Genomic DNA, 26,392 nt, shown 5'->3' with positions numbered 1-26,392 from the left:
GGACTGTTTGGTAAGAAAGTGAAAGAGTATAGAGATTTATAGGAATTACTATAATGAGAACTAACATTAGTTCTGAACACTTGTTGAGATTCTGCCTTTTATATCTATGTTGGTACTACGTACACAAGAGAATATGTGCCCATTTCAATTTTTTACTAAATTTTCACTACATATAGAGGTATTCTTGCCTCTCCACCTCATAAAATATAAACCACTTAGATATTTTCTGTATTACACTTCTTCACCTAAAATAATTTATTGCATTCAGGAGTCATTCAAACCCCACTGAGATGTATAAAGTTAAAATTTTGCTAAATTTAACGAGAACTTTCTTTAAGGTGTGCCAGATGTTCAGTCTGATGCTAAGTCATGTAGAAAACAAAAGTGAATTAGAGGGACAAGGACTCTTTGCCTGAAGGCATTTGCAGTATGATGGTGAGTACACACCACTTAAGAGGAAGAAAGGATCAGAACTGAGCCTGGGAGATGGCTCAGTGGAAGAGGGCATGCCTTGTTTACATGAGGCCTGGAGTTTGATCTCCAAAACTGTATAAAAGAAAGCAAAATAAAACCAAATAAATGGTAGAGTGGTACACTGGTCTCACATCGAAATAGCTAGTAGATAGCATGCATTCAAGTACCAAATTGTGCATTGCATACCTAAATCTTGCATTTAAAAGTAATATTTTAATGATTTAAAAAAAAACTCATTTTATTTTGTTGGATAGAATGAATTTTAGTCAAAAGCTTTAGCTGCTAGAAAATACAGAAGGAGACCCAGATGATTTGAATTCCACTTTCCTCACTACTAATCATACCCCAAGAGAGGAAATTCCAACACTGTCAGCAAATTCCTACAGTGGGATCCAGTCTTTAACTGTACGTTTTTTTTCAATAAAATAAAAATAATAATAATCTGTTCCCTTTTTTCTATAGTTGATTCTACTCATCCGTATATCATGGAATCATCAGTTAGTTTGATGTAAAGTTACCAAAACTAGTCTCTAGGAAGGAAATTAGTTCTCAAAACACCTTCTAGGAGATATTAAATCTGACAACTGCTACATTGCCACCCCCATACAAGTACAAGCCATCTAGTTGGGCTCAGGACCTTTTTACTTCTCCCCTCCTTGAATGATTTGAAGAAATCTATTTTTTCAATTAGTGATTTAATAATGATTGACAAGATTGTGAAATAAGGGGAGGGGGTACAGTTCTACACAATACCCGACACCAGAGTTCCATATGTCATCCCCCTCCATTAGAAGCTTTCCTGTTCTTTATCCCTCTGGGAGTATGAACCAAAGTCTCTATGGGGTGCGGAAGGTGGGAGATCTGGCTTCTGGAATTACTTCTCCAGAAGTAATTCTGTACATGGGCATTGACAGGTTGATCCATACTCTCATCCTCTCTCTGTCTTTCCCTAGTGGGGTAAGGCTCTGGAGAGATGGGGTTCCAGGACACATTGGTGAGGTTAACTGCCCAGAGAAGTCAGGTTGGCGTCATAGTAGCATCTGCAACTTGGTGGCTGAAAAGCATTACGATAGAAAGCAGAACAAATTGTTTAATAATCGGAAACCAAAAGGTAAGAATATAACAGAGATTTGGGGTCTTCCTGTTGGAAGAAGCAAGAAAGTCTATTTTAGGTATATTCCAAAGGACACATGACTTTACTAATTTTTGCTTGACTCTAACAGCTAACATATAGGTGGGCCAAAAGTATTGTCTGGGAAAATGGTGTCAGAATTAGAAATAGTACTAGAAAGCTGGGGTCAGGGCAGAGTAGCTCTTTGGTAGGAAAACTTGTTTTTGGCAAGGTGTGAGAGAAGAGGTGATCATTCAGAAGAATATGCATTCTAGTGATCTGGGAGATGGTACAGTGCTTAAGGTGCTGGGCTTACAAACATGAGTTCCTGTGTTTGAATCTCAGCACCACATGTGTCAAAGTAATATTCTAGTTCTCTTTTTCTCCATGATAAATACATCTTTTTAAAGAAACCTGTATTCTAAAGTAAAGACTTATTTATAGATGGCACATGAACATGTATTCCAAAGAAGATAACAGTGGAGACAAGATTGAAGAGACTTATGGATGGTACCATGTAGGAGCAGGCCGGAGGTACTAGGTCCAGAGAACAGGGGTAGGCTTTCTACACCTCTGAAATTAAAGGGAAGGGGAGTAGGAATAGATGCAGAATGAGGCTTGGCTTTGGGCTCAGGTCAAGGGAGAATGCTTTATGAATGGCTTTCTGTGCAGCAGAAGTCAAATTCGTCTGCATGAGGAATAGACATCATGTGAGATATAGAGTATTGCAAATCACCATGTGGCTCTGTTTAGGGTTAAAAAAGTAAGAGGTTGATTCATAAAAATCACTGTGAACGTGAGGGTAAAAACAGTCTAGCTAGGGGGCTAAGTACATATGGCGCAAAGCAAAAGGGCCAGCATAAGGATCCTGGTTCAAGCCCCCAGCTCCCCTATAGGGGGGGTCGCGTCAGAGGCAGTGAAGTAGGTCTGCAGGTGTCTGTCTTTCTCTCTTCTCTCTGTCTTCCCCTCCACTCTCTATTTCTCTCTGTCCTGTCCAACAACAATGATATCAATGACAACAATAATCATAACCACAGCAATGATAAAACAACAAGGGCAACAAAGAGAAAAAAAAAAAAGGCCTCCAGGAGCAGTGGATTCGTAGAGCAGGCACGAGCCCCAGCAATAACCCTGGAGGCAAAAGAAAAAAAAAAAGTAGTCTAGCTAAAAGAATTGGTGGAAGCCAGAAGTCTGTAAGGAAGCTACCCAAGACAACAACATGAAGAGATCAGGATCCATCTGGAGCTATACCAACAGGAGAGTGCAGTGATGGAGTTATCTCAATAAAGAGAGTGAGATACTCCAGGTCCTTGCTTATATAGTCTCTCACAAGCACCGTAGTTAGGCTGATGGCCTTCATATGCTAATTGTCCCAAATTCCTGCTGTAATTGGTGTACTTCATCACAATGGAGGAGACAGAGGGCTGGAACAAGGAACTTCCAGTGACACAGGAAGGGATTACTTCATGGCTTAGTTTAGGAAGGTCCTGCCTACGAAGGCAAGTAACTAAAAGCATCTAGTGTATTGGTCAAGGAGTGGTTTCAGGACAGGTGAAATGGAAAAATAAAGTTTTAGAAGTATTACCTTTCTCGTGGAGGGAATGGTTTAAATGATAGACCTTAGTATTTAAGCTGAATGGCAAAGAAAATGCAATCAAGCTGGTGCATGAAAACTTGAAAGAAGAGACCTTCAGAATGGGTCTCTTAATGGTGTCATCCAGCAGGTGACATCCAGGCTAGAGAGGGACAAACATTGCTGTGGGATGAGATATTGAAGACTGGCACAGGAACAGTACCAAGATCCATGCACATGGCTTGTCTCTTATGCAGCTCCTAAGTTTGAGAGGCCAAGAGCAGATACACTTCATTGTGTCTTTCAGAGTGCATTGAATAATTCAGGTCCTTGCTTTGTGTTCTTAATTTGATGATAATCTTCTTAGTAACAGGAAAGAAATAGGTTCATTCTGACCAGTTAATTATTGCATCTCTTTATTATGAAGAGAACTCAAAGTAAAAGAAAATTGCATTCCTAATATCAGTACTTCTAAAATTATTTTTTCTATTTTTATCTTCTGGATTTTCTCTTTGAATTTTTTTTTTGGTTAGTTGTAATCATCATAAAATACACTAAATTCTATTTATTAGAGTACCTTCTATTCTAGTGAATTGTAGAATTAAATGTATATTTTTATAGTTCTTTTTTGTCCATATATATATATATTTGGTGGGGGTAGATAGCATAATGGTTATGCAAAGAGACTGTCATGCCTGAGGCTCCATAGTCCCAAATTCAATCTCCCCATACTACCATAAGCTAGAGCTGAGCAGTGCTCTGGTAAAAAAAAAAAAAAAAAAATTATAAAAGAGATAGAAACTGAAAACCAGAGCATCACTCTAACAAATATGATGCCAGGGAATGCCCATGTTCAGTGGAGAAGCAGTCACAGAAGCCAGAACTCCTACCTTCAGCTCCCCCAAAATAACCTTGATCCATACTCTCAGCGGGGGAGGAGTGATAGGATGAAGATAAGAGGACTCTGAACTCTAGCTCCATCCAGAGAGACAGAAGGAAAAGGAGAGGGACATATGGAGGTAGTTATGATGTCATGAGGGGTAGAGAGGATTGAATCAGAAAAAAAAAGGGGGGACAATTATGTATAGATGTAGACATGATGGTTGGTCCATGTCCAGTACTCTGGTGGTAGGAATGGTGTGGATTCAAACCCCTGTTGACATGTAATTCTGTAATATATGTTAAATAAAAATGATGCCAGGGATAAAACACACAACCTCATACTTGCAAATCTGGTATTCTACTCACTGTGCAACTTACCCAACCTCATAATCTTTTAAATGGTCTGAAATTCATGAGTCTACCTGCCATCTTCTGTTATTATATTACATTTTTCAGTATTCCAAAGAACATTTTATTAGATATTGGTTGTTTTTTTTTTTTAATTTTTCATTAGAAGATTTCCTTAGGATGAATTTCTAAAAGTAGGAAAGAGACTTGAAGGTCAAACTGCAAAAACAAAAACTGCTAGGATCTTCGACACTGCCATTACAATGTATACCTGGCCACTTTCACCAAAATTTTGTTAACCACAGAACATATTTAGTCTGTGCTCATAAAATCAGTTACTAAGAGAAGCACTGTAAGATAGAGAAAGAATGCTTCTCAGTGTTAAGAAAGTCCAGGTTCTGCCGTACAGTTCATCAGGAAATAACTATGACCTTTGTCAAGTTGCTTAATTTATCTGCTTACTTATCAAGTATGTTTATCAAAAAGATAGTGAATATCTCTTAGAATTCTGAGGTCATCATTGTCATCTCATGAGATGTTTTTAAAGCATATTTTATTTATTTCAGATAGAGACAGAAAGAAATCTAGGGGGGAGGAGGAGATAGAGGAGAGAGAGACTGAGACCAAGACCCATGGCACTGCTTCACTGCTCATGAAGCATCCCCCTGCAAGTGGGGAACAGAGACTTGAGTCCAGGTATTTGTGCACTGTAGTGTAGTAACAAAGTGTGCCACCACCCAGCCTCCCATGAGATCTTCCTTTTAAAGATTAAAAAAAAAAATCTTATTAGTGGTTTAATAATGATTTATAAGATTGTAATATAATAGGGGTGTAATTCCATACAGTTCCCACCACCAGAGTTCTGTGTTCCACCCCCTCCATTGGAAGCTTCCCTATTCTTTATCCCTCTGGGAGTATGGACGAAAGATCTTTATGGGGTGTAGAAGGTGGGAGGTCTGGTTTCTGTAATTGTTTCTCTGCAGGACACGGACATTGGCAGGTAGATCCATACCCCCAGCCTGTTTCTATCTTTCCCTAGTAGGGTAGGTCTCTGGAGAGGTGAGGTTCCAGGACACATTGTTGAGGTTGTCTGCCCAGAAAAGTCAGGATGGAATCATTGTACCATCTTTAACTTGGTGGCTGAAAGGCATTAAGATATAAAGCAGGACAATTTGTTTAATAAACAGGAACCCAAAGGTAAGAATAGAATAAATAAAATAAGGAGTTTTCGAGTGGAAAGAAGCTAGGCAGTCTTATTTTAGGTATATCCCAAGGAGGCCATGCCTTTAGTAATTTTTGCCCGAGCTTGATAGCTAACATGCAGGTGCACTAAAAATATTGTTTGGAAGATGGTGTTAGAGTTAAGAATAGGGGATTTATCTACTTTTACAAGATAGAGAAATCAGATCAGATAAGAGAGATCAGAGCACTGTTGGGTCATCCATAGGCAACGCCAGAGATTGAATCCAGGGGCTTAATTTATGGCAAAGCAGACACTACTTGCTAAGGTATCTCCCTCACTGATCGAGTTTTTTTTTTTCCTTACATGTACTCGCTGAATAAATAACATTTTATTGACTAGCATAACCTGAACCAGTCACTCTGCAAGCATTTTACATATATTATCTCATCTAATTCACACTATAAGCTTAGGTGGCAATACTATCATACTGATGAAACAACAGATCTGAGGTTGAGACTAAGGAAATGATGGCTGACTTAAGTTTTTCACAGAAGATTAGGTGGAGGTCCGGGAGTCAAGATATTGGTTTACTTGTAGTGTCTTGCATTTTCAATCACTACATCACAGTGATTTTTCCATACTTTTTTTTTTTTAATTTTCTGTTGTCATTGAGGCTTCACTGGTACAATTTAGCTTTTTCAGATAGAAAAAGAAACAGGGAGAGAAGGAGTGACACCACCACTGCACTGAAGTTTCCTCCAATATGGTGGGAACTGGACTCAAATCTGGGTTGCTTACATGACAATTAAGCTATTTTGCCAGCTTGACATGTATTCATTCTGATCTTATTTTCTGCAGCTGATTACACACCCCCCCTCCTTTCTTTTCTTTTTTGGTTATCACTAGAGATTTACTGCACCAGGTTAATTATTTCAAATAAATAGAGACTAAGAGAAAAACTACAAAGTAGAAAGCTTCCTTCAGTGTACTGGGGATCAGGCTTAAACCTGGGCCATGCTCTTGGCAAAGCAAGCCCATTATCTAAGTGAGTTATCTTGCCAGTCTTCCACAAAGTAAAGGCGTTCCCAAATCTACTAATGCCTTCCCTGGCTATGTGATACCTACAAGACAAAGGTAAGAGTCTCGTATTTTGCAGGCAAGGCCAGTAAAACTTAGATTTATTTAGAAAGTAGTTTCCTAATTTTCACTTGTAAGTTACTTGTGACAGAAATTTATGTAATCAATAAAATTTATATATGTATACATTCCATTTAGAAATTACGCAATTCAGTCATGTATCTGTTTATTATATTGTAATAAATGGAAACATATGAATTACATAACTGTTCTTTTTTTAATATTTATTTTCCCTTTTGTTACCCTTGTTTTTTATTGTTGTTGTAGTTGTTGTTGTTATTGATGTCATTGTTGTGGATAGGGCAGAGAAACAGAGAGAGGAGGAAGACAGGAGAGAAAGATAAACACCTACAGACCTGCTTCACCACGTGTGAAGCAACTCCCTTGCTGGTGGGGAGCTGGAGCTAGAACCGGGATCCTTACACCGGTCTTTGCACTTTGTGCCATGTGTGTTTAACCTGCTGCACTACGGCCTGACCCTCAAATAACTGTTCTTTTAAAAGCTTTCCTTTTGGGAGGCCAGGCCATGATGCTCCTGGTTAAGTGCACAAATTATAGTGCAGAAGAACCTGGGTTCAAGCTCCTGGTCTCCACCTGCAAGGGGAAAGCTTCATGAGTGGTGAAACAGGGATGCAGGTGTCTCTGTCTTTCTCCCTCTCTGTCTCCCCCTGACCTCTCAATTTCTTTCTGTCTCTATCCAATAAAAATAAATAAATATCCTCCTAGCTAATTCAAAATAAATTAATAACTCCTTTGCTCCTTTTTAAAAATTTTTCTTTTCTTCTTTTCCTTTCTGAATTCACTGATACTCATTTGGGAATTGTTTTGTGGAAGAAATCTGACTTGCAGTGGACTCTGTGTGTGTGTGTGTCTCTCTTTTCTACTTCCCTTTCTCCTCTTGCTATCCCTAGAATTTACAGTGGACTGTAGATTTGCATAATTGTCTATTCTTGCTCTCCCTTTATTCCCTTATATTTCTTTTTCTTTTGGTTTTGGTTGCTATTTTTTCTTGGACTGGTGGTGCTGTTTTGCTATTCTTGTAATTTCTGAGGTTTCTGACAGCATTTGTGAAAGGGCTTTAGTATAGTGTGGCTTGTACTCAAAACACCACAACTGAAGAATGACGGAACAGAAAAATAAAAACCACATAAAAAATGATTAAATTAAGAGCAAATAAAACTTCTACCATAATGAATCAGGGCAGGAATGCAGAAGAAACTCCAAATCAGTCAGAAGTAACCATAGATAAGAAAAGTATACAAGCAGTAAAAAACCTAATAGTCACAGAAATGAAGACAACCGGGAGTTGGGCGATATTGCAGCGGCTTAAGCGCAGGTGGCACAAAGTGCAGGGATTGGCATCAGGATACTGGTTTGAGCCCCTGGCTCCCTACCTGCAGGGGAGTTGCTTCACAGGTGGTGAAGCAGATCTGCAGGTGTCTATATTTTTCTCCCCCTCTCTATCTTCTCCTCCTCTCTCCACTTCTCTCTGTCCTACCCAACAATAATGATATCAATAACGATAATAACTACAACAATAACACAACAAAGACAACAAAAGGGAATAAATAAATAAATATTTTTTAAAAAGAAATGAAGACAACTATGGAGGAAAGGGCTATCAGAATTAGGAAAACAACAGATGAGACCCTCAAGGGAAATGCTGGCTACCCTGAGGTAATTAGAGAACTGAAAGCTGAAATAGTTGAGCTAAAAGGCCAATTAGCAGAACAAGTTAACACTATAACTGAACTGAAAAAAAGAAGATGAGGGAAGGGAAACCAGACTAACAGAAGCAGAAAACAGGATTAACCAGACAGAGGATAAGCTAGAGAAAACTTAGAAAGAGGTAAAAGAGCTCAAAAAGAGATTGAGAGACACTGAAAACAACAGAGACATATGGGATGATCTCAAAAGAAGTAACATTCGTATAATTGGCCTACCAGAGGAAGAAAGAGAGGAAGGGGAAGTAAACATTCTAGAGGAAATAATAGAAGAAAACTTCTAGCCCTAAACAACAGAAAGGACATTAAGATTCAAGAGGCCCAGAAAGCCCCAAACAGAATCAACCTAGACCTGAAGACACCAAGACACATCATAGTTACATTGAAAAGAAGTAAGGATAAAGAAAGGATCCTAAAGGCTGCAAGAGAAAAACAAAAAGTCACAGGGGAAAACCCATAAGACTATCATCAGACTTATACACTCAAACTTTAAAAGCCAGAAGAGAATGGCAAGATATCAAGCCCTCAGTGAAAAAAGGGATTCAACCAAGGATAATATATCCTGCTAGGCTTTCACTCAAAATAGATGGAGAGATAAAAACCTTCTCAGACAGGCAGTAGTTAAAGGAGGCAACCATCACCAAGCCTATCCTGAAAGAGGTTCTAAAAGACCTCTTTTTTTAAAAAAAAAATAAACCTTTTTTTAAAACATTTATTTATTTGTTCCCTTTTGTTGCCCTTATACTTGTTGTTGTTGTTATTTTGTCATTGTTGTTGGATAGAACAGAGCAAAATGGAGAGAGGAGGGAAAGATAGGGGGAGAAGCAACTCCTCTGCAGGTGGGGAGCTGGGGGCTCAAACTGGGATCCTTATGCTGGTCCTTGTACTTCGTGCCACATACGCATAACCTGCTGCACTACCACTCGACTCCCAAGACCTCTTATAAACGATAACACCACCCTACTACTTGCTATATATCAGAGAAAATAAAAAAGTATTGAATAATGGCACTACAATATATTAAATCCATAATATCAATAAATGTCAATGGCTTAAACTTGCCCATTAAGCCTGCCCTGAAAGAGGTACTAAAAGACCTTTTGTAAACAAGAACATCGCTATAATACTTGCCATATATCAGAGCAAATAATGAATTGTTGAATAATGGCACTAAAATACATTAAATCCATAATATCAATAAATGTCAATGAATTAAATTCACCCATTAAAAGGCACAGAGTAAGAAGATGGATTAGAAAACACAACCCAACCATATGCTGCTTGCAAGAATCCCACCTGACCCAACAAGACAAACACAGACTGAAAGTGAAAGGATGGAAAACTATCATACATGCTAATGGACCACAAAAAAGGGCAGGAACAGCCATTCTCATCTCTGACACCATAGACTTTAAATTAAATAAAGTAATACAAGATAGGCAAGGCCATTACATAATGATTAGAGGATCAATAAACCAAGAAGATTTAACAATTACTAACATCTGTGCACTCAATGAGGGACCATCTAAATACATCAAACATCTACTAAAAGAACTACAAAAATACATCAATAGTAATACAATAATAGAGAGAGACTTCAACACCCCACTCTCACACTTAGACAGATTAAAGAAGCAGAGAATCAACAAAGAAATGAGGATTAAATGAAGAGAGGGACAGACTAGACCTGGATATTTTCAGAGTCATTCATGCCAAAAAACTGGGATACACATTCTTTTCAAATCCAAACAACAAATACTCAAGGACAGACCACATGTTAGGCCACAAAGACAGCATCAAAAAATTCAAGAGCACTGAAATCATCCCAAGTATCTTCTCAGACCACAGTTGAGTAAAGCTAACATTTAACAACAAATAGAAAATTACTAAAAGTCACAGAATTTGGAAACTCAATAACATGCTGCCTAAGAACTACTGTGTCAGAGAGGCACTTCAAGAAGAAATTCAAATGTTCCTGGAAACAAATGAAAATGAAGACACAAGCTATCAAAATATTTGGGACACAGCTAAAGCAATACTGAGAGGGACACTCATAGCCATACAATCACACATTAGAGAACAAGAAAAAGCTCAAATAAACGACCTTACTGCATGCCTTAAGGACTTAGAGGAAGAGGAACAAAGGAACCCTAAAGCAAGCAGAAGGATGGAAATCACTAAAGTTAGAGCAGAAATAAACAACATAAAAAACAAGAGAACCATAGAAAAGATCAATGAAGCCAAATGTTGGTTCTTTGAAAAATTAAACAAGATTGATAAACCCCTAGATAGACTCACTTTTTAAAAAGTGGAGAAGACTCAAATAAATATAATTGTAAACAATAGAGGAGATATCACAACTGACACCACAGAAATCCAGAAAATCATGTGAAACTACTACGAAGAACTATATGCCACCAAGCTAGAGAATCTGGAAGAAATGGAAGAATTCCTAGAAACATATGCCCTTCTAAAACTGAACCAAGAAGAACTACAAAACCTAATGGACAAATCACAGATAAAGAAATTGAAAGAGTTATTAAGAGTCTTCCCAACAACAAATGTCCTGGACCAGATGGCTTTACAAATAAATTCTACAAAACCTTCAGCAGTTAATACCTATACTTCTAAAGCTCTTCCACAAGATCGAAGAAACAGGAACACTCCCTTCCACCTTCTATGAAGCCAACATCACCAAGATACCAAAAGCAGATAGGGACACAGCAAAAAGGGAAAACTACAGACCAGTATCTCTGATGAACATAGATGCCAAAATATTAAACAAGGTCCTGGCCAACCGGATACAGCAGTATATCAAAAAGATTATTCATCACGACCAAGTGGGATTTATCTCAGGCATGCAAGGCTGGTTCAACGTATGTAAGCCAATCAGTGTCATTCACTAAATCAAAAAAAGCAAAATCTCAAAATCAAAAACCACATGATTATCTTAATAAATGCAGATAAAGCCTTTGACAAAATCCAACACCCATTTATGCTCAGAACACTACAAAAAATGGGAATAGATGGGAAATTCTTCAAGACGATGGTGTCCATATATAGCAAACCTACAGCCAACATCATACTCAATGGACAGAAGCTGAAAGCATTCCCCCTCAGATTGGGGACTAGACAGGGCTGTCCATTATCACCATTACTCTTCAACATAGTATTGGAAGTTCTTGCCATAGCAGTCAGGCAAGAGAAAGAAATCAAAGGAATACAGATTGGAAGGGAAGAAGTCAAACTCTCACTATTTGCAGATGATATGATAGTATACATAGAAAAACCTAAAGAATCCAGCAGAAAACTACTGGAAATTATTAGGCAATATAGCATGGTATCAGGCTACAAAATCAATGTACAAAAATCAGTGACATTTCTTATGTAAACACTAAATCTGAAGAAGAGTATATCCATAAATCACACACATTCACTGTTGCAGCAAAATCAATAAAATACCTAGGAATAAAGCTGACCAAAGAAGTGAAAGAATTGTATACTGAAAACTATGAGTCACTACTCAAGGAAATAGAAAATGATAACAAGAAATGGAAAGAAATCCCATGCTCATGGATTGGAAGAATTAATATCACTAAAATGAATATTCTCCCCAGAGCCATATACAAATTTAACATGATACCTACCAAAGTTCCACCACGCTTCTTTAAGAGAATAGAACAAAAACTACAATCATTTATCTGGAATCAGAAAACACCTAGAATTGCCAAAACAATCTTGAGTAAAAAAAAACAGAAATGGAGGCATCACACTCCCAGATCTCAAACTATATTATAAGACCATCATCATCAAAACAGCCTGGTACTGGAACAAAAATAGGCACACAGACCAGTGGAACAGAATTGAAAGCCCAGAGCTAAACCCCCACACCTATGGACATCTAATCTTTGATAAAGGGGCCCAAATTATTAAATGGAAGAAGAAAGCTCTCTTCAATAAATGGTGCTGGAAAAACTGGGTTGAAACATGTAGAAGAATAGTTATTCTGCCAGTCATCTGTATTTCTTAAAATAACCAAAAACTCCCTATTCCTACTTTTTGGTCCCTGTTTATTAAACACTTTAACCTGCCTTATATCTTACTGCCTTTAAGCCACCAACTTGCAGATGCTACTATGTTTCCATCCTGACCTCTCTTGGCAGACAGTCTTACCGATGAGTCCTGGAATCTCACCTCTCCAGAGCCCCAACTCACTAGGGAAAGACAGAAACAGGCTGGGGGTATGGATCAACCTGGCAACACCTATGTCCAGTGGAAGCACAGTTACAGAAGCCAGAACTCCCACCTTCTGGACCCCATAAAGAACTCTTGTCCATACTTCAGAGGGAAAGAAATATTAGGGGAAGATGACCACAGAGGTCTGAACTCCAATTACATCCAGGCCCAGAGAGAGGAGAAGTAGAAATAGGTGTAGGTGTGACTTAGAAAGCAGGACCATAGAAAAAAATGGACAAATGAAGGGCCAGGTGGTGGCTTGCCTGATTAAGCACTCACATTACAGTGTGCAAGGACCAGGTTCAAGTTCCTAGTCCCCACCTGCAGGGGAAAAACTTCACATGTGGTGAAACAGGTCTATAGGTATCTATCTTTCTCCCTCTGTACCTCCACCTTCCCCTCTCAATTTTTCTCTGTCTCTATCCAATAACAAAGAAAAAATAAAAAAATGGATATATATATATATATATATCCACATCTGTGATCTTGGGAAAATTACTGCAGCTTCCAATGGAGGGATTAAGTTTATAGAACTCTGGTGGTGAGAATTGTGTAGAATTACACCCCAGTTATCCCATATTTTTGTAAATCAATATTAAATCACTAAAAAAAAACCCCAAACTCCAAACTTAACTCCCTTCTCCAATAATAATAATAATAATAGTTGTTATTATTATTATTATTACCAAAGCATTGCTCAGCTCTGGCTTATGATGATGCTGAGGACTGAACCTGGGGCTTGAGCCTCTGGCTTGAAGTCTTTTGCATACCCACTATGCTGTTTGCCCAGCCCCCATGAAATGTAATCTTCTCTTACAAGCTCTCAAGATAAGTCTCTTCTACTTATGCAGAGTCCTAGAACATCTGACTAGTCTATTTTGTGCTCAAGAAAAACCTTTGTCTTGAAGCCTACTTTTGTTTGGCAAGCCTCTTTCTCTTGCTATAGTAAAAATAACTTCACTTGTCTGGCTGTACTCAAGTTTTGCATTTATTTCATTTAATTCATGACTATTTATCTTACTGTAATAGAGCCAGGGTTTTTAATTGGTGTTCTCTTATATAAGTTTATACTGTGCAGGGTTGTTGCCTATTACCCTGCCCATGGGGCAGCTTTTATTTAAAGGAATAAAACTAAATTGCTTCATAAAATTACAGCATGTGTTCAGAAAAGTTTTTAAAACTTCACTGTGCCTGGACTTCATTTTTCATTAAGAACTGTATTCAGCAGACTTCCTGTTTCAAAAATTATAAGGTGGTACCCCCTAGTGGAAGATACAGAGAAATTTCAGTGAATGAGTTCTGTAGGCACTCATGGTACCAAAGACTGACAAGAATTATGTCTGAACCTTACTTCAGTGTGTTGGTTCTTCCATAACCAATTTACTGAACAAGTTGAGGTGAATGGTACATGAGTTAAACTGTAGAGGGCAGTATAAGATGAAAGAATGATACTAAGGCATAGGTAATTCTTACGTGGCATAAGGATTGGATATGGTCAATCTCTCAACCCACTCACCTGTGGGGGGAAAGCATTAAGAGACATGGAGCAATGTCTTTATTAGAAAAAAAAATAGAAAGAGAAAAAAAGAAAAGGAGATAAAGAAGAAATTAAGGGAGTCGGGCATAGCTCAGCGGGTTAAGCGCAGGTGGCGCAAAGCACAACGATTGGCATAAGGATCCCGGTTTGAGCCCCCGGCTCCCCACCTGCAGGGGAGTCGTTTCACAGATGGTGAAGCAGGTCCGCAGGTGTCTATCTTTCTCTCCCCCTCCTCTCTCCATTTCTCTCTGTCCTATCCAACAACGATGACAGCAATAACAACAACAACGATAAACAACAAGGGCAACAAAAGGGAAAATAAATAAATAAATAAATGTAAATTTAAAAAATTTTTTTAAAAAAGAAGAAATTAAGTTGTTATTTGGATATCTAGCATCAGTAATAATCCTGGTGTCAGGAAAAAAAATAATTCTGTCATACAAATATTAGTTATAAACAAAGAAGGAAGAAAATGTGAGTATATGGATACTGCCAAAATAAAAATGTTAAAATAATGTTGTATATAATTTACTATAGAAATATTTCTAATAATAAAATAGTAAACATTTCTAATAATAAAACAAGTACCACAATATCAACACAAACAAGAAATCATCCAGTAAACACTCCAAGTATAAAACAATACAGATATCTGGGGAGACAGCAAAATGGCTGTGTAAATTTAAAAGATTTTCATGTCTGAAACTCTGAGGTCCCCAGTTCAATTCCCAGCACTACCATAATCGAGAGCGGAGCAGTGCTCTAGTCTTTCTCTATCTGTATCTTGTTCTCTATATCTGTCTCATTAAAAAATAAATAAAATACAAACAAATACAGAGTACTTAAGGAATTAATATACAACAGCATGCTGAAATTATATAGTGCTTAAAGATGGCTTCATAATTTAAGGTATCACTATGTAATGACTTTTTTATTATAGTGATGGAATGTGCAGGTGTATTGCAGCTTTGAAATATGCCCATTTCAGTGTGACTGATGAACTGCTTATTTGCTTATAATCCTAAGTTGTTTAAATTTAAGTTTATATTTATTCTTCAAATTTGATAAAAAAAATAGTGTGTCATGTTTTCACTTACAAAGGAAAAAAGGAATAAAAAGCGAATGTTATGAGGGAAATATCTGAGCTGGTAGAATGTAGGATTTGCATGTCTGAGGCTCCCAGACAGATTCCCAGTATCACATGTACAAGAGTGGTGCTCCAAGACCTTTCACTTTCTGTCTGTCTCATGCAAATGTCTCTCTATTTCATATGAAACTAATAAAGTTATAAACAAGAAAAAGAGAGGCTGGGCAATGGTGTACCCAGCCCCTGGTCCTGTCCTCGGCTGTAAGGAGAAGCTTCATAGGAGGCGCTCCAGGTGTCTTCGTTCTCCCCTTCTCTATTTCTCCCTCTCCTCTTAATTTCTCTCTGTTCTGTTAAATTAAAAAATAATTAAACATCTAAAAGAAGAAGAGGTAGAGAAAACAGTGATGTTGATAAAAGAATACTAAAGAAAATCTGTTCACGGGTGGGGGTATAGCATAATGGTTATGCAAAAAGACTGATGCCTGAGGCTCTCAAGTCCCAGGTTCAATCCCCCACACCACTATAAGCCAGAGCTGAGCAGTGCTCTGGTTAAAAAAAAAAAAAAAAGAAGAAAGGAAAAAAATCTGTTACCTTATCTTTCAAATAATAGCAAAATTAACTCATCAGCATCCACATATACTTCATCTGATCATTAGCATATTACAGTTTTTATCTTCCTTCAGAAATATTTGGGTGAGGCTACTATCATCTATGACAAGAAGTAGAAACTTATTTGTGGAAAACTATAGTCCATTTCAGTTTTTTGGATCATAGATTTATTCATTCTAGTATATTGTACTTTCAATCATTTATAATTCCTAGTCCTAGGTGAGAGATTATTTCTTTAGAGAATTACTATCTTCTAGTGCTTTCAAAGAACCAGCATAATGAAATAAAATCAAATAAAGATTCAGTTATGAAAAAGAATGAAACTTTTGCCTGTATTAAAATCTTTGCAGTAACTAAATATCTAAGAGTTACAATACTTGAGCATCTATGAATAATTTATAACTTCTATGATTTGAACAATCTTTTTTATTTAAAATTCCCAATTGTTTGAAATATTTTCCATCTCTTTGCTGCTTTGGCTATAGCCTTTAAGTAATGTCCATATTTGTAGATTTGCAAATAACTTTATTAACAAATAACTGGGTTAAAAAAAAGGATTGGGTATGGGATGATCTGGTTAAAAGGTGCACAAGGGACAGTGAAGGGGACAGAGGACAGTGGCTCACCAGTTGAGTGCACACATTACAATGCCCAAAGACCTGCATTTGAGCTCCTCCTGGTTCCCACCTACAGGGCGGATGCTTCATGAGCAGTGAAGCAGTGCTGCAGCCATCTCTCTTTCTATCTTCCCTTTGCTTTTTAATTTCTTTATCTCTATCCAATACAGAGAAGTGGGGTGGGGAGGTCAGGAGGAAGGAGGGAGAAAGAAAGAAGAAAAGAAAAAAGAAGGAGAAAAAAAAGCATTAAAAGAAAAACAGTGAGTAAACCAGGAAAAGATAGGATTGGATGTGGATTTTTTTTTTTTTTTTATGTTTCTGTCTCTTTTTCTTTTTTTTTTTTTTTTTTTTTTGTATTTTTTTTTTTTAATTTTTTATTTAAGAAAGGATTAGTGAACAAAAGCATAAGGTAGGAGGGGTACAACTCCACACAATTCCCAACACCCAATCCCCATAACCCACCCCCTCCCCTGATAGCTTTCCCATTCTCTATCCCTCTGGGAGCATGGACTCAGGGTCGTTGAGGGATGCAGAAGGTAGAAGGTCTGGCTTCTGTAATTGCTTCCCCGCTGAACATGGGCGTTGACTGGTCGGTCCATACCCCCAGTCTGCCTCTCTCTTTCCCTAGTAGGGTGTGACTCTGGGGAAGCTGAGCTCCAGGACACATTGGTGGGGTCTTCAATCCAGGGAAGCCTAGCCAGCATCCTGGTGGCATCTGGAACCTGGTGATTGAAAAGAGAGTTAACATATGAAGCCAAACAATTTGTTGAGCAATCATGGATCCCAAGCTTGGAATAGTGGAGAGGAAGTGTTAGGGAGGTACTCACTGCAAACTCTAGTGTAGTCCTGCTTTCAGGTATATATTTTGCAGTAGTTTATGGATACGTGTGCACATAAGCTCTCTCTCACAGAAACTGGTGTATATCTAGGTTATGGGACTTTGTTGGAAAGTGAACTACCTGAGATGAAATTAGAGTGTACTATTAAAGGAAAGGTCTCACCCGAGTAATGAAGCTGAAGGGTTGTCATTCCACACGTGAAGTCTCTGGATACATTCTGGGGTGAAGCATGTTGAGGTAGCAATCGTTGCTTTGGTTAGTTTGTGATCGGCAGATGCAATGTTGTTTGGTTTGGATTGGGAGATGCATACGGGAAAGTGGGCCCTATCCAAGGGTTCCAGGACTGGGGGAAGTAGGGGCTCTATAGTGAAGATGTGAGGTTCCTGCTGTCTTAGGGTTCAAAAAGACAATTGATAGTTAATATTATCATCACATTATTTGTTAATTGGGTTAACTTTGAAAAGTCCCTTTGTTATGGTTTGCTGTACAGTACCCAGTATCTTGTATATAGCTGTGCTATTGGAAGCTTCTAATCTACTTGGTCTAGGCTTTTGAGAGAGTCCGCATATCAAATACATAGCCTATATATTAAAAAGATTCAGTTTGTCTTTTGAGAAACTTTGAGACATACAATTGATTTCCCCCTCTCATATTAATTAACTACTGATTTATATGTCTACATTTTGCTAGGAGTGTACATAAACACCATTCCCACCACCAAAGGACTGTGACCCATCCCTCCCGCCCACTTCCACCCCCCACTGGCCCAGGAAGCTACATGCCTACCCCTCACCACTGGGTTTTTACTTTGGTGCCCTACTTACAATTTGATCAGGTCCTGCTTTTAGTTTCCCTTTCAGATCTTCTTAGTCAGCTTCTGTTGATGAGTGGGATCATCCCATACTCATCTTTATCTTTCTGACTTAATTCACTTAACATAATTCCTTCTAGCTCTGTCCAAGATGGGTCAGTGAAGGTGGGTTCATTGTTCTTGATAGCTGCATAGTATTCCATTGTGTATATATACCACAGCTTTCTCAGCCACTCATCTGTTGTTGGGCACCTGGGTTGCTTCCAGGTTTTAGCTATTATGAATTGTGCTGCTATGAACATAGGAGTACACACCTCTTTTTGGTTGGGTGTTATGGAGTCCTTGGGGTATAACCCCAGGAGAGGAATTATTGGGTCATATGGAAGGTCCATGTCTAGCCTTCTGAGAGTTTTCCAGACTGCTCTCCACAGAGGCTGTACCAATTTACATTCCCACCAGCAATGTAAAAGGGTTCCTCTGTCCCCACATCCTCTCCAGCATTTGTTGCTGCTGTCCTTTTTGATGTATGCCATTCTTACAGGAGTGAGGTGGTATCTTAGTGTTGTCTTGATTTGCATTTCTCTGATAATCAGTGACCTAGAGCAGTTTTTCATATGTTTGTTAGCCTTTTGGATCTCCTCTGTGGTGAATGTTTTGTTCATTTCCTCTGCCCATTTTTGGATGGGGTCATTTGCTTTTTTGCGGCTAAGTTTGCTGAGCTCTTTATATATTTTGGTGATTAGTTTCTTGTCTGATGTCTGGCATGTGAAGATCTTCTCCCATTCTGTGAGGGGTCTCTCTGTTTGTTTAATAGTTTCTTTGGATGTGCAGAAGCTTTTCAATTTGATGTAGTCCCATTGGTTTGTTTCTGCTTTGGTCTTCCTTGCAATTGGGTTTGATTCATCAAAGATGTCCTTGAGGTGTATGTGGGAAAGTGTTTTACCAATGTTTTCCTCTAAGTATTTGATTGTTTCTGGTCTGACATCTAGGTCTTTGATCCATTTGGAGTTGATTTTTGTTTCTGGTGAGATAAAGTGGTTCAATTTCATTCTTCTGCATGTTTCAACCCAGTTTTCCCAGCACCATTTATTGAAGAGAGCCTCCTTTTTCCATTTAATCCTTTGGGCCCCCTTATCAAAGATTAGATGCCCATAGGTGTTGGGATTTACTTCTGGGCTTTCAATTCTGTTCCACTGGTCTGTATGCCTATTTTTGTTCCAGTACCATGCTGTTTTGATGATGATGGCTTTATAATATAGTTTAAGGTCTGGGAGTGTGATGCCTCCATTTCTGTTTCTTTTCCTTAAGATGGTTTTGGCAATTCTAGGTGTTTTCAGGTTCCAGATAAATGATTGTAGCGTTTGTTCTATTCTCTTAAAGAAGCCTGGTGGAACTTTGATGGGTATTGCATTAAATTTGTATATGGCTCTGGGGAGAATATTCATTTTGATGATATTTATTCTTCCAATCCATGAGCATGGGATATCTTTCCATTTCTTGGTATCAGTTTCTATCTCCTTGAGTAGCGACTCATAGTTTTCAGTATACAAGGCGGATGCTTCATGAGCAGTGAAGCAGTGCTGCAGCCATCTCTCTTTCTATCTTCCCTTTGCTTTTTAATTTCTTTATCTCTATCCAATACAGAGAAGTGGGGTGGGGAGGTCAGGAGGAAGGAGGGAGAAAGAAAGAAGAAAAGAAAAAAGAAGGAGAAAAAAAAGCATTAAAAGAAAAACAGTGAGTAAACCAGGAAAAGATAGGATTGGATGTGGATTTTTTTTTTTTTTTTTTTTTTACCAGAGCACTGCTCGGCTCTGGGTTACAGCGGTGTGGGTGATTGAACCTGGGACTTGAGAACCTCAGGCATGAGAGTATCTTTGCATAACCATTATGCTACACCCCCACCCATGGATGTGGGTTTTGTGAACAGAGTTTGATTATAGTTGTTGTGCTTGGCAAGTGGAGAGAAAAAAGATGTACAATGTGAGAAATTTGAATGACACTTTAGAAGATGGGGAAGGATGAACTCTCTAATAGGAAATAAGAAAGGACATTGAGTCAGAATCGAAGTGGTGTGTGAAAGGTGAGAGTGTTATGCACCCAGGGTAAGGACTGGGTGGAGGATAGGGACACCAGTGGAGAACAGTGTCTGTGAAACCAGCCTTTCTCCTGCTGCTAGAGGATACCTTTCTGTCAGCCTCCTGTCGGCCCCGAGGGAATGAAGCCTGCTTGTCTGAGGATGACAATATACATACCAGCTTTCTCTCATACAGTGACCATATCTACTTCAAACTTTAGGAGGTTTTTCTTTTTTAAATTTATATATCAAGAGTAGATAAACATTTAGCCCTTTCCCTCCAAAAAAGTTATCTAATTTTGACATAGAATAAAACAGATGTCTATTGGGATAATGAAATAGCTCAGTAGGTTATTGTGTTGCTTTGCCAAGTGTACAACCCAGGTTCAAGCCTGGCTCCCACTGCACTGAAGGAAACTTTGGGGGATATCCAATATCTGTTTATCGATCTATCAATCTATCTATCTTTCCCTCCCTGCCTCTGGTTTTTCCTTTCTTCTTTCTTTTGCTTTTCTCCTGCTTCTTTGTCAAAAAAAAAAAAGTTTGTTGCCATGCTTGGGTAAAGTAATGTTGTAACATTCATAAATGGGAGAGAGAGGATAACATCTTAGGAAAGCCTACCAAAGAGGCATTTGGATGCTCTTTCCTATTTGATAGCATCAAACTGAATACACATACTTTCAATGCCACAATCTAGGTCACTGTTAAAAACCTTCGCCCAGTGCCTGGGAAACCTTTCCATCTTGACTGGTTAATATTCAGTCTGGAGATTGTATACTGATAGAGTATACAAAAGTAAGAGCCCTTGATCTTTCTGCAGACTCATGGTGACTGTTTAAAATTGTTAGTTTTATTTGTGTAGAAAGAGTTCTGTGAGAATGGCTGAGTTGTGTTGTGTTTGTTGTGTTGTGTGACAACTTCTAGAGTTTGAAAGTCATAAAAGGATCAAAACCCTAGATAATTCCATACCCAGTGATTTCCAGACTGAGCTAGTGGCACAATCATTGGGGATTGGTGGCACTTGAAAATAAACATTCCCTGGTGTCTGACTTTTGTTTCTAAATTGCAGCCACCAGAGCCAGGTGCTCAAGGGGCTTGCTCAGAGCTATCTCATGATGACCCAATTTTCAGAGCCCCTTATCTACTCCAGTTTCATTTTTAATTTTAGAGGTGTTTGTGATGCCAGGAATAGAAATATTCCAAGGCCAGCTTCAGTAAAGGGGTGGGTGGCTACTGTGAAAAGATGAAGAATGTCCCAGAAAGGACTTACAGATTACCTGGCCCTCTTTCACAAAAACGGAAAGTCATCAGGTGCTCCTCTCAATGTATCGCTTCTCCCTGCACTCCAGTAGGCCACCTCACTCAGCAAGGCTCTGAGTTTGTGCATCCAAATCTTGGGATTTCCTAACTTTGGATAATCACAGCTCTGACTTTGCACTCATGCTGGAATACCATACAGCTCCCTCTGATTCCAACAGTCATCTTGCAGATCAAGTGAGACCAAACTGTTATGACAACACTAATGGGATCATCCCAAGACACAGCCTTGCCTGCCTACACCAACATCTTCAATAAAAGTGGAAGTTACTCTTCCACCAGAAGAGGGGCTAGTCTGGATAAGTATTCAGAGGGTTTCATCCACTCCTTGTGGCATCCCAGCTGGCAGCAGATCACTTCTTATGAGAAGGAACTACTCAGTTGTGAGGCCCATTCTTGTCCATGTCTAAGTGCCTGACAGTTTTTTAAGGTGATAATCATCATGCATTTTGATTTTATTCTTTTGAGTCTCTAATGCAGTTTAAACGTAGTCTTTGCCCTTGAAGAGATCAGAAATGACTGTCATGGTGCCTCAAGACCTCCCACCCCCCAAGACTTTGGACTCTTTCAATCTAGATCCTCATTATTCTGATCTTCCTTTAATACAGTTTGACAAGTATAAATGGTCATCTGTCTTCCAGGATTGATACCATGTTGATTGGTCAAAACATAATTCACTGAAGTCATTCTAGGGAGGCCAGTTACCCATTCTGGGTGTGGTACTCAGTACTTCTCTGCCTTCAGTTGAACTTTGAAGAATGGCATGCTTTGAACAGGATCCTAAGGGGGACAGGAAGTTTGAAAATTATTGATTAAGGAGGCTGGGCAGTAGCATACCTGGTAGAGCACACATGTCACCGTGAGCAAAAACCCAGGCTAACCCCCCCCACCAACACCTGCGGGGGGGGGGGAGCTTCATGAGTGTCGAACCAGTGTTATAAGTGTCTCTCTCTCTCCCTCTTCCTATTTGTCTCCCCCTCCTCTCTCAATTTTCCTCTGTCTCTTTCCACAAAAGAAAAAGATACAAATAGGTTAAATGTAAAATAAAGGGGAAACGACCTTCTGGAATGGTACATTTGTTGTGCAAGCACCAAACCCATTATGGCCATCCTGGTGGCAATAAAATAAAGGAAATAAAAAAATTAAAAGGAACTTTTGATTTAAAAGAGTTGACTCTCATATAATTCTCCATGAACATTGTATATTTTTCAAAGTTTTCAATAGCTAAGGAGCAGAAGTTAGTTTCAAGATTAAACATCAGTTCCTAGAGCACAGGACTTCCCTGTTAACAGTTAAACCCAGGGCCATATGTTTTAATAATCAAGCAAACCAGGGAAGCATTGACAACTTCTAATTGAACAAGAAGAGTATGACAAGGACAGATGGTGGAGCCTGACAAGGACAGAAGGCCACGGCAACTCCTACTGGCAGTGGGCTGAGAAAGGATGTTCTGTCAGTGCTCAGACTCTCCTTTAGAAATACCTTGGTGCTTTCTTTAAAAGGGTGCTGCACAAACAGGAGCCTCGGTGATTCTAGCCTCAGAAAAAAATTTTTTTCTCACTTATTGAGAGTTCCATTTCATCACTGATGATGTCCTATTTTTATTTTCCATATTATGTAAATGCTGGGGATCTCTCTGATTCTATATGTTAAAAAAAAAAAGAATGAAAGAAATGGCTGCCAAGATTAGAGATTCATCATGCAGGCACCAAGCCCCAGTGGTAACCCTGGTGGCAAAAAAAAAAAAAAAAAATGTCAGGGTTGACCATCTGGATACCTGGCTAGTGCACCTGCTTTGCCTTGTATATGACCCGGGTTTGAGCTCAGTCCGCACTAAATTGCAGGAAATTGTGGTGCTTTAGTGTCATTACCTCTCTTTTTCATTGTCTCTGTTTCTCTTTCTATGTGAAAAAGTTAGCCTAGAGCATGAAGCCCAAGCAACAACAGCAATGTATATATAGAGAGAGCACTTGTCTTACACGTGTAAGGCCCCAGGTTGAATCCTCAGCACCCCAGAGAAACTAGAAATGGGAAAAGAGAAAAACAAATAGTGGAGTAGTGCTCTGGTTACCTCTCTCTGTCACACATATACAAGCATTTATCTGTGAGTGGCCAGGTTAATAGTACTTTTACACTTTTCTTTAAACCTTGTTTTTTGGAAAATAATTTAATGAGCACATATTACTATTAAAAATAGAGTAGCTAATAAAGGACTCCTCTCTCCCTCTCTTCCATTTGCCACTAGAGTTAGTGATGCTTACACAACTCCACCTTCCTTGTGGACATTATTGTTTTTATGTTTTGATAGAAGGTAAGAGAGAGGAAGAGTCACCCTCAGAACTGCCCCATTGCTCATGAAGTTTTCCCCAGGCAGATGAAGACTATGGTCACAAGTTCATTTCCTTGAGTATGGTGACATGTACACTTTACTGGGTGGGCCACCACCCGGCTCCAGGTTATTAATATTTTTTAAATTAAAAATAAATAAGGAGGGGGGCCAAGTGATGGCACTCCTGGTTAACTGTACACATTACCATGTGCAAAGACCTAGGTTTGAGCCCCCACTCCCGTCCTGCAAGGGGTATACCTCACAAGTGTTGAAGCAGATCTGAAGGTGTCTTTCTCTCTCCATCTCTATCTCCCTCTCTTCAATTTCTCTCTGTCCTATCAAATAAAAATATATATAAATAAAGGAAAAAATGGGTTGGGGGAAAGTGATGACCCACCTGGTTGAGAGCACGTGTTAAAATGTTCAAGGACCCAGGTTCAAGCCCCCTGTCCCCACCTTCAGGGGAAAGCTTTGTGAGTGATAAAACCGTGCTTCAGGTGTCTCTCTGTCTCTCTGTCTCTCTATTACCCTTCCCTCTTGATTTATGGCTGTCTCTATCCTATAAATAAATAAAGATAAAAACATTAAAAAAAATTAAAATAAAGGAAAAAAAAAACACTGCCAGGAGCGGTGGATTCATAATGCAGGCACTGAGACCCAGTGATAACCCTGGTGGCAATAAAAATAAATTAGTAAGTAAGGAGAAACATCCAAGTGAACCAATGATATGTCTAAAGATGTTTCTATAAGTCTAATGAAAAGGTTTTCAGACTAATCTGAACAGAATTAAAAGAGAGACATCTTTGAAAGCATCGTCCCAGGAGAGTCACCAGATGAGACTGTATGCCAGTGCCTGGACCAACTGAGGACAGTCTCTTAATTAGCTGGGAATACACGGAACTCCTCTCTTATTAGCTGTGGAATCTCAGGGAACCAAAGCTTCAATATTTTTTTTTCTGAATTGCAAAGTGGAACATTAACATCCATCTTGAAGCATGCTGGTGAGATTAAATATAAAATGCCTACTCCAGAGCCCTACACATAGTACAGCTAGTAAGTGATATGTTGTCCTTCATAGCACTTAGCCCACAGTTTCCACTTTATCCACAACTCTTTTCTTTTTTTAAAAATTTTATTTATTTTCCCTTTTGTTGCCCTTGTTGTCTTCTTATTCTTGTTGTAGGTATTATTGTTGTTGTTATTGATGTCATCGTTGTTGGATAGGACAGAGAGAAATGGAGAGAGGAGGGGAAGACAGAGAGGGGGAGAGAAAGACAGACACCTGCAGACCTGTTTCACCGCCTGTGAAGGGACTCCCTGCAGGTGGGGAGTGGGGGGGGGGGGGGGCTCGAACTGGGATCCTTACGCCACTCCTTGTGCTTTGCGCGACGTGCGCTTAACCCGCTGTCCTACCGCCCGACTCCCCACAACTCCTTTCTTATCACCATTTTTTCCCTACCATCTTTGCCTTTCCATCACATTTTAAGATCTCATCTGAGTTTGGGAAGAAAGTAATGAATTGCAGGGGCCGGGTGGCACACTTGCTGAGTCCCCTGAGCTGGGAAGTACTCACTTGACTTGGGAGCCTCACACCCAAATGTCAGTCTGGGAGGCATTGTTCTTGAAGTAGCAATATTAACTGCTCCTCATGGGGAAACAAAGATGATGTTCTTTGTTCTTCCTTTCCCTTCCTTTCCATTTTTCCACCTTTACCCTCAGAGTTGGGTGGCATGTGTGTGCACTGAAGAATTTTTTTTGACTTGAACTAGATGAGTAATGAATGCCACATAGGACTGCTTTAAAACATAAACAGTGACTGCCAGATTCACACTTTTTTTCAAGAGTCCAAGATGTATTCAGTTGTTTCCATAATATCCCTAGTCTGAGAGGCTATGTGGAGAGTACTTAGAATAATTATTTCCCATGTAGAAGTGTGGTCACACATTAGCCTTATAGAAACCCAGATTAGGGAGTCAGGCTGTAGCACAGCAGTTAAGCGCACATGGTGCAAAGCACAAGGACTGGCATAAGGACCCTGGTTCAGGCCTCCCCCCAACCCACCTGCAGGGGAGTCGCTTCATAGGCAGTGAAGCAGGTCTGCAGGTGTCTTTTTCTCCCCCCTTCTGTCTTCCCCTCCTCTCTCCATTTCTCTCTGTCCTATCTAACAACGACGACATCAATAACAACAAGAATAAAAACAACAAGGGCAACAAAAGGGAAAATAAATAAATATAATAATTTTTTTTTAAAAAAAAGAAGCCCAGATTAAGTTTTTCTAAAGTTGGAGGGAGGGAAATAGCATAATAGCCCCGAGGTCTCAGGTTCAATCCCCCACACAACTGTAAGCTAGAGTTGGTAAAAAAAAAAAAAAAAAAAAAGAAAGAAAGAAGAAAACAGTTTTTCTGTCAATTCCTCTAATTTGATTTTTTTAAATTTCTTTATTGGGGAATTAATGTTTTACATTTGACAGTAAATACAATAATTTGTACATGCATAACATTTCC

The 26,392-nt window shown here is 39.0% G+C and overlaps 1 long non-coding RNA gene across 1 annotated transcript in view; it reads right to left on the bottom strand.

Moving 5' to 3' along the window:
• LOC132533432 (uncharacterized) overlaps window positions 1-26,392 on the bottom strand; it is a 941,342-nt gene that overhangs the window by 366,393 nt on the left and 548,557 nt on the right. The window lies entirely within an intron of this gene.

The sequence above is a fragment of the Erinaceus europaeus genome, chromosome 16 (assembly GCF_950295315.1).
Source record: "Erinaceus europaeus chromosome 16, mEriEur2.1, whole genome shotgun sequence".
Classification (NCBI taxonomy): domain Eukaryota; kingdom Metazoa; phylum Chordata; class Mammalia; order Eulipotyphla; family Erinaceidae; genus Erinaceus; species Erinaceus europaeus.
The sequence above is the reverse complement of the archived record's forward strand: the minus strand, read 5'-3'. Positions and strand labels throughout refer to the sequence as shown.